Raw genomic sequence first — 9,296 nt, forward strand, 5'->3', positions numbered from 1 at the left:
TAAATAAATAAATAAATAAATAAATAAATAAATAAAAAAGTCCTTATCATTCTTCTTTGGACAATAATAGCTAAACAAGGACCTATCATCCCATGAGCTACTGGTTGGCCCAAGAATCAACCAACGTTAAGTAAAATACATAGTGTTATTTGGACTACCACAGTGAAAGTTCCAAGCAGGCTGGGATAGCACAAAACACAATGACAGATGTAAGTTCAACTGTATCAGTAATCATAATAAATGTAAATGATCTAAAATGTTCCAGTTAAGAGGCAAACGTCATCAGACGGGGAAAACAAGAAATTTCAGTTCTACGCTGTTTACAATAAACATACAGAAGCCATGTGAATCTAAAAAGAGTGACAATAAAAAGCTGGAAAAAAACTGACCAGACGAATTTTACCCAAGATTAAGAGGTTATGGTTATGTTCATATCCAGATACTGACCCTCCCAATTTCCTTTGTTGGAAAAAGCTGCTCTTAGGGTGAATGTTTCTGGCACATCTTGGTTTACCAGTCCAGGTTTGGACTCTAACTCATCTTTTTGACCTAAAAAAAAAAAAAAAAATTTTTTTTTTTTGGCCCTACCCATTGGTGAATTTAAGGGGACTTTTACGAGATATTTTGCACAGGGTTCGCTTGCTTTCAAAAGGAAAGTTGATCTAAGTGCCTAACCTAATACTCAAAACAGAAATCTACATATTGGGTTTCTCCTACAGTTAAATTTATTTAAAGGACTAGGTTTAGTCTGAAATCACATCTATAATACTTTAAGTTCGTGTTATAACATTTACATTTTTAAAAATGAGGGAAATTAGTAATAATGGTCTTTTTCTTTTTAAAGATTTATTTATTTTTGAGAGAGAGAGAGAGAGAGACAGAGAGAGAGAGAAAGCAGGGGAGGGGCAGAGAAAAGGGGGACAGAAGATCCGAAGCGGGCTCTGTGTTGACAGCACAGAGCCCGACGTGGGGCTCCGAACTCACAAACCGTGAGATCGTGACCTGAGCCAAAGTCAGACACCCCACCAACTGAGTCACCCAAGTAATAATGGTCTTAAAAATTGGGGGTAGCTGAGTGAGGGGGAGGTTGTTACAGGCAGCTGAGTCCATTCCCCAATAGCACCCAAGAACCCTTTTTTGTCTTCCAACCTTGAAGCCAGCATAAGATAAATACAGATGTTTCCGATACGTTAACTCACAGCTCAGCGAACCGACTCTGCCAAAAGGTGGGCTAGCCAAGCAAATTCTGTCTTTTGTTTATTTGCAGATGAAAGTTAGAGTACTTTTCTAGAACGGAGAACTCAGGTTTTATAAATATTAAGAGATAAACCTCAACTTTTCTAATTTGAAGAAAAGTGTATTAGATTTTATTTATTGCTGTTCTCCTTAGGCTGCGTTATTCCTTATTAATGAAACGGGGCAAACACGCAAACAATAAGATGACCCAAGACGGGCTTGTCCCCGTTACGTGAAATGCAATTCAGAAGCCGAATGAGGCGTACCAGAAACCTGTCTGTTGATGAATACTTCAGCTCAATCAATCACCCATAATAGAGGATTATGGATGAATTTGAAATCATGTCAAGTACGATGGGATTTTCCGCTGTAAACGGACTAGTGAAAACTCGACTGGTCTGAGTCGAGAATCTGATGAAACAAAATAACCTTTATGGTATCACGATTAAAAAACAGGGCATTTAAAGACCATCAACCATGGGGGAGTCCCAGGAAGAAATCTTTCAATCAAGCACTTAAAAAGAAGATAACTGGGCTTTCTCCGTGTTTATGTTTCACTTTTTTGGTTTTTTTTTTTTGTGTGTGTTTTTGATTCTTCCACTGGAACTATGATCATGGTGGTAAAAATAAAAACAGGGATTTTTTTTTCCTTCCACTCTTACCGATTCTTTTTTTTTTTAATGTTTATTTATTTTTGAAGGAGAGAGAGAGCGTGAGCGGGGGAGGGGCAGAGAGAGAGGGAGACACAGAATCCGACGCGGGCTCCGGGCTCCGAGCCATCAGCGCAGAGCCCGACGCGGGGCTCGCACTCACAGACCGCGAGATCATGACCTGAGCCGAAGTCGGACGCTTAACCGACGGAGCCACCCAGGTGCCCCCGACTTTGACCAATTCTTGAGTGAACAAGAAGCACATTGGATGACGTCTCATATTGTTCGAATATTATTGCTCAAAAAGAATGACAAAGGCCTTTTTACGTTTGGAATAAAAAAAAAAAAAGTTGAGCTAGACTCCAGCCACCCTACTCCGTAAGAAAAGCAAATACACCCGTGGGGAGAACAACAGAGCCTAGAGAAGTTCCATCCCTACGTTGTACACCTGAAACCAATGTAACAACTTGGCTGCCAACCTTACCTCCCCGCCCCCCATTCAAAATTTTTGATGAAAAAACCAAAAAGCTAAGGAAAGTCAAGCAGGGATGAGGTTTAGAAGGAAACCTTTGGGGACGCCTGGGTGGCTCAGTCGGTTAAGCATCCGACTCTTGATTTCAGCGCAGGTTGTGATCTTGGGGTTTGTGAGTTCGAGCTCTGCGCTGACCCCGTGCGGAGCCTGCCTGGGATGCTCTCTCTCTCCCTGTCTTTGCCCCTCCCCTACTCGCACTCTCTCGCGCAAAATAAACTTTAAAGAAGAAAAGGAAACCTTGGTATGAGCTAAGCCTGATAGCAGAATGTAACATCCAAATCAAACTCCCAACGTTTCTCTTTTGTGAAATTTGGCAAGCGAATTCTCAAGTTAATAAGGAAGGACAAAGGGCCGAAAATAGCCAGCACACACATGACGGACAAGAACGAGCTGAGGACATTTCCCTACCAGACATCCAGAGTTGTCACGGAACCAGAGTAATTAAGAACATGGTCACCAGGATAAAGGGAGAGGCCAATAAATCAATGGAACTCAGTAAAAAGCCCGGAAACAGAACTCTTGGTTTTAATTAAGCTCTATGCCCAATGTGGGGCTTGAACTCACAACCACAAGATCAAGAGTCACAAGTTCTACCGAACGAGCCAGTCAGGCACCCCTGGAAATGGACAGACTTCTTAAAAACTGGTGCTGGAGGGGCGCCTGGGTGTCTCAGTCAGTTAAGCACCTGACTTTGGCCTCAGGTCATGATTTCACAGTTCGTGGGTTTGAACCCCACATTGGGCTCCATGCTGACGGTGTGGAAGCCTGCTTGGGATTCTCTCCCTTTCACCCTTCTTTCTCTCTCTCTCTCTCTGCTGCCCCACCCCCACCCCCCCTCAAAAAAAAATAAATAACCTTTAAATAAACAAACAAGCAAACTGGTGCTGGAACATTTGGGGGGAAAAAAAGAACCGCCTGAATCTTACTCAAACCATACACAAAAAAATAAGTTCCCAGTGGATTAAACATGTAAAAGCAAAGGATAAAAATCAGAGTAATTACCATACAAGAAAGGAGACTAGAGTTACCACATTCAAGTAAGGAAAGGCTTCATAAAACACAAAGTACAAGTTCATACAGGGAAAGACTAATAAATTTGCCGATTCTTAAATTCAGAACCTTCACGGGGATACCCTAAAGCAAATAAAAGGCCACAAAGTGAAAGATCTGTACATAACACCACATGTGTATGTAGACATTTACGCATTTATACATATTCCTAAAAATGGATATGGAACCACCTACTGCACAGGAAAAACAAATAGGCAAAGGATGTAACAGACTTTTAGGAAGAAGGGAAAAACCTAATGAAACCCTCAGTAGCAACGAGCACGATGCAAAATTAAAATCCTAATTATATGCCCACAAATATTCACCAAATTGGTAAAAAAAAAAAAAAAATTATAGTCCAACAAAATACCAACTACTGAGTCTGTGATGCTTTGCTATTTCTTAGGTACCTTAGAAAATTCTAGAAACTTTAGAAAACATATTGGCATTACTACGTGAAGTTGAACGCGCACATATGCTTTAACCCAGCCATTCTACTCCTGGGTGAATGCCCAAGAGAAACCCTCACATATATACAGTGAGAGACAAGGAAAATAATGTTTATGATGGTATTTGCTTGTAATACAAGAACCGCTGGGGAAAAAAAAGAAATCAAGCGTCTACAGATAATGGACTGGCCAAAAGAATCGTGTTGTATTCCCACACAGAAATAGAAATAAACGACCGTGGGGCACCTGGGTGGCTCAGTCAGTTAAGCATCCGATTCTTGATTTCGGATCACGTCATGATCTCACGGTTTCGGGAGTTCAAGCCCCGCATCGGGGCTCTGTGCTGGCATCGCAGAGCCTGCTTGGGATTCTCCCTCTCCTCCCTCTCTCTGCCTCTCCCCCTCCCCGCCCCCCGCTCTCTCCCCTGCACTCACACACTCGCGCTCTCTCTCTCTCCCTAAATAAACAAACTTAAAAAGAAAGTAAACTACAGCAGGAGTAAAAGCTAAAGGTGCAATTGAGGACGACCCAGCCCATCGGTGGAATTGTAAGGTAGTGGAAATACTCTATTTGTTTACCTGGGGTAATTTTTTTCCCTTCAAACTATATTTATATGTCTTAGGACATATACATAAAATTATTGCCAAGTGAAGACACAATACACTTGAACTACATCATATCAATGTGGCTAGATCTCACCCTGCCCAGTGCCACCCGCCACCCCCCCTCCCCCCGCCAAAAAGGGCTTGCTGCATATTGATCTCATTCTGCAACGTTTGTGAAGACCGGTGAAGGTTTAATCACAGATTGTAGCAGTCTACCTTTCAGGAATCACCGTTTCCCTCATTCCTGTCCTTAGAAATCTCCCTGTCAACCTCTGCACATGAAAAGGATCAGGGCTGAACGTTTCAGAAATGGACTCTTTCAGAGAAGCATTCAGACAAGGTCATTTTGATCAAGTCCACCCTCCTTTGGAGGCAGGATGTCACGCTTGGCCTTTAGAAGGGCTAGAGGTGAAGCTAATCCCGGACGTGGCCACACTCTCCTCCCGAGATCCTAACTTTCCGGAGGAAACCCCGAGTTGCCGCTGTAAAAAAGGAAGAGCCCGAGAACATTGCCAATACAACTCCCTGGTTGAGCCCTTATGATGGCATCCAAACACCCTACCTCTTCTCAGTTCTTTTGTCTCCCCGGTAACAACCAACCTTGGCTTCCCGACCACTTGGCTGCCTAGTCATCATCTGTCTCTTCCAGTTTATAATTCAAAACATTTCACGTTGGGCTGCTGGCTCCAGGGAAGAATTTGGACTCGATTACTGCTCATGATCCTGCCTTGGCCACTAATCCAACTCCTTCCTTTCTCGCTCTTGGCCACTTTGATCCACACCTGCTAGCATCAGCTGGCATTGGCCTTGCTTCTTTCCAGCATCCTGCCACCCCAATTCCCAGGCCCAAGTCCATGACCTTCTGCCGTTACTTTTCTCCAAACACCTTCAAGTATCCCTTTCTTTCTACACCACCGCCAATTTGACAAGTGTGAAAACTGCCACCTTGCCACACCTTAAATGACACGCACGACAGAGAGACTCCTGGAGAGTTCGAGATGCCCGTCTCGAGATGCACAAGATGGACGTATGCTAGGCTGTCCTAACCAGCGCCAAAGAGACAAAGTGTGACTGGCCAGGGCCTGAACACCACACGGACCCACAGGGCACATCCTTGGAAAAAGTCCACATGAGTGGACCTTATCAAGATATTTCCTTTAATGTTTATTTTTTAGGGAGAGAGACCCCACGCGAGCAGGGAAGGGGCAGGGAAAGAGGGGGACAGAGGATCTGAGGCAGGCTCCATGCTGACAACAGAGAGCCCGACGCAGCGATCAGAGTCACAAACTGTGAGATTATGAGCTGAGCCGAAGTCAGACGCTTAACCGACCGAGCCACCCAAGTGCCCGAGTGCTCACTCTTACGGGATTATAATACATCACACAGTATTACAATGACCTCTTCACTTATTCCGTTTCCCCTGTTAGAAAGATAAGCACCATCGGGACTGGGCAGCATTTAACAGCGTCTAACCCACGGGAAATCTAAATACAGTACTTGTAAACACAAGAAACCTTTTTGAATAAACCAATGACTCCTTTAAAAGACTGGAATGGGGGTGCGCCTGGGGGGGCTCAGTCAGTTAAGCATCTGATCCTTGATTTCAGCTCAGGTCACGACCTCGTGGTTTCAGGAGTTCAAGGCCCACCTGCAGTGCGGAGCCTGCTTGGGATTCTCTCTTTTCTCTCTCTTCTCTCTCTCTTCTCTCTCTTCTCTCTCTCCTCTCTCTTCTCTCTCTTCTCTCTCTCTGCCCCACCCCTGCCCTCTGTCTCTCAAAATAAGTAAGTTTTTAAAGGACTAGAATGGGGGGGGCACCTGGGTGACTCAGTCAGTTGAGCATCCGAGTTCGGCTCAGGTCATGATCTCCCAGTTCGTGGGTTCGAGCCCCGCGTTGGGCTCCGTGCTGACAGCTCCGAGCCTGGAGCCTGCTTCGGATTCTGTGTCTCCCTCTCTCTCTGTCCCTCCCCTGCTCATTCTCTGTCTCTGTCTCCCAAAAATAAATAAAGACCAGAATGGGTGGTTGGGAGCAAAGACCAAGGATCTGAATTCCAGGGCACGTGGGCCAAGAGGACACAACCCCAAATGCAAATCAAGGAGCATCTTGGCCAAGAGCAGTATCTTCAGTACAAAGTCAGACAAGGGTTAGCAACCGGGTTCATGATGCTCAGTCTCCAAGAGCTACTCACTGAACTTTGCTCAAAAGCATGGGAACAAAAAGAAAGAAAGGAAAGGAAAATGGTGGTCCCAAGCCCTAGGGAAGGGCAGAGACATTAAAGGAGGGCCTAGTCCTATGCCAACAGCAGGGTCCAAGGTGGCCAGTAGATCTCTGCAGCTGTTGAAGCTCTTCCAGGGTGACAGGTACAAACCAAAGACTCAAGGGCTGCTCGGGAAAAGCAGTTCGTTCCACAGTACGCAGAATTACTAATACTTCAAATCCTTCCTAAAAGCACGCAACGAATAATTTATGAAGTCATTAACGGACTACATCGCCACTCTACTCGTGGCTTTCTCAGGACTCCCAGGGAAAGAGAGCCCCAACAAGGCCATTTCTACTCCTCAAGGTAAGGCGGTTTCCCTTCCCCTTGCCTTGCACCCTTCCTAAGGCAGTTTACAGAGGACCCTCACTATCGCCTTGCAGGGTCCACCCCAGCCCCAGAAATTAAGTGTACCTAGAAATAATGGCAATTTGTCTTTAAAGGCTCCCCAAAGTAAACTAGGTTAAGAATTGCTTCAGTCTAGGGGTGGCTGAGTGGCTCAGTCGGTTGAGCATCCAACTTTGGCTCAGGTCATGATCTTACGATCTGTGGCTTCGAGCCCCGTATCAGTCTCTGCACTGACAGCTCAGAGAGCCTGGAACCTGCTTCGGATTCTGTGTGTCACTCTCTACCCACCCCCACTCCCCCTCCCGCCCATGCTCTCTCTCTCCCAAAAATAAACATTAAAACTGGAAAAAAAAATGTTTTAAATATGTTAAAAAGAATGGATGCAGGCTAAATACAAAAGTGTACCCCTCGTCAGATTAAGTCAATTGACCTGTCTAAGGTCATGCAGCTTAACATTAGCAGATCTCAAACTACAAGTTCTCCCCAATTCCTCATCCATTGATTTTTTTTTCTTTTTCTTTTTTTTAACATTTATTCATTTTGGAGAGACAGGGAGAGACGGAGCGTGAGCAGGGGAGAGGCAGATAGAGGGGGTGACACAGAATCTGAAGCAGCTTCCAGGCTCCAGCTGTCAGCACAGAGCCCGACACGGAGCTCGAACCCATGAACTGCGAGATCATGACCCGAATCGAAGTCGGGGACGCTTAACCGACTGAGCCACCCAGGTTGCCCCCATTGATCTTTTCATTATATGAACCTAGGGACAGACCAACAGGAAGAGAATAAGGGCTTAAACAATGAAACAGTTGATCAGCAATTTCATACCGTGTCACTTAAAAAATGGATTTTGAGATAACGGAGAACGAAGAGTATCTAAACATATAATTTTATTTAAACCTTTGTATAAACACTGGACAACATTACTATGAAGGTCTCTTTTAAATATGCTGTGAACAAAAGTACTTTCAGCTAATAATCATCTTAACAGATGTGAGGGATATCTCATTGTGGTTTTGATTTTCATTTCCCTGATGATTGGCATTGCTGAGCAGATTTCATATACACGTCGACCATGTGTAAGTCTTTTTTTTTTTTTTTTTTTTTTTTTTTTAAGAAAAATCTCTATTTAGGTCCTTTGCCCAGTTTTTAATCAAGTTATTTGGTTTCTGGGTGCCTGGCTGGCTCAGTCGTGATCTCAGGTCATTGGTTCAAGTGCCATATTTGGCAATAGAGTTTACTTATGTGAAGATTTTTTTAAAAAGAACTCCAAGGGCAAATATCCCCTACTGCCTTAAAAACAAGAACTAATCTGGGTTGTTTTTGTTTTTTGTTTTTGTTTTTGTTTTGGCTATTGAGATCTAGGAATTCTGTATCTATTGTGGAGATTAACCCCTTATCAGATGTATTGTGTGCAAATATTTTCTCCCATTCCATCAGTTGACTTTTCATTTTGTTGACTGTTTCTTTTGCTGTGCAGATGCTTCTTAGTGTAATTGCCATTTGTTTATTTTTGCTTTTGCTACCTGAGCTTTTGGTGCCATAATCCCAAAAATCACTGCCAAGGCCAATTGCAAGGTTTTCTGTTTTCTTCTAGGATTTTTTATGGCTCCAGGTCTAAGGTTTCTAATCCATTCCGAGTCGATTCTGGTGTATGGTGTAAGATAAGGGTCCACTTTCATTCATTTGCATGGATATTCAATTTTCCCAGTATCATTAACTGAAGAGACCTTTCTTTCCCCATTGTGTATTCTCTGTGCCCTTATCAAAAGTGAGTTGATCATATATGCTTGAGTTTATTTCTTCGCTCCTTATTCTGTTCCATTGGTCTAGGTTTCTCCCTTTATGCCAGTACCACACCGTTTTGATAACCATAGCTTGGTAATACAGTTTGAAATCAGGATGTGTGATGCCTTCAGTTTTGTTCCTCTTTCTTAAGACTGCTTTAGTTATTCAGGATCTTTCTTGGTTCCATACAAATTTTAGAGTTGTTTTTTTTTTCCTATTTCTGTCAAAAATGTCATGGCTGTAGAGACAAGGGAACCCTTGTACACTATTGGTAGGAATGTAAATTGGCACAGCCATTATGGAAGGCAGTACGGAAGTTTCCCAAAAATTTAACATGAGAACTACTATCTGATCCAACAATCCGTCTTCTTTATTCCTGAAGGAAA

The sequence above is a fragment of the Neofelis nebulosa genome, chromosome X, assembly GCF_028018385.1.
Source record: "Neofelis nebulosa isolate mNeoNeb1 chromosome X, mNeoNeb1.pri, whole genome shotgun sequence".
In the NCBI taxonomy this organism is placed as follows: Eukaryota; Metazoa; Chordata; class Mammalia; order Carnivora; family Felidae; genus Neofelis; species Neofelis nebulosa.